This window comes from Galeopterus variegatus, unplaced genomic scaffold (genome assembly GCF_000696425.1).
Source record: "Galeopterus variegatus unplaced genomic scaffold, G_variegatus-3.0.2 Scaffold935, whole genome shotgun sequence".
NCBI classification, from domain to species: Eukaryota; Metazoa; Chordata; class Mammalia; order Dermoptera; family Cynocephalidae; genus Galeopterus; species Galeopterus variegatus.
This window is the reverse complement of record NW_007727046.1, coordinates 454,936-455,137: the sequence shown is the minus strand read 5'-3', so window position 1 is coordinate 455,137 and position 202 is coordinate 454,936. Positions and strand designations below refer to the sequence as shown.

The 202-nt window shown below is 38.6% G+C and overlaps 1 protein-coding gene across 2 annotated transcripts in view; it reads left to right on the top strand.

Annotated features, from left to right (window-relative positions):
* Positions 1-202, top strand: part of UBE2B (ubiquitin-conjugating enzyme E2B) — an 18,614-nt gene that overhangs the window by 12,634 nt on the left and 5,778 nt on the right. The gene's annotated exons all lie outside the window — the stretch shown is intronic.

Here is a 202-nt window from a genome sequence, read left to right as displayed (position 1 = left end):
AGGTCTTTAGGGCCCACCTGTAGATGTTGCTTCTGCATCCACGTTAACCATATTTTTGTAGTTGAAATCTTATCAAGGCCCCAAATTTAAGGTAAAGTTGTTTTAAGAACTTTTAAGGTTGTTTTGTTTTGTTTTGTTTTGTTTCTTAAAGATGACCGGTAAGGGGATCTTAACCCTTGACTTGGTGTTGTCAGCACCACGC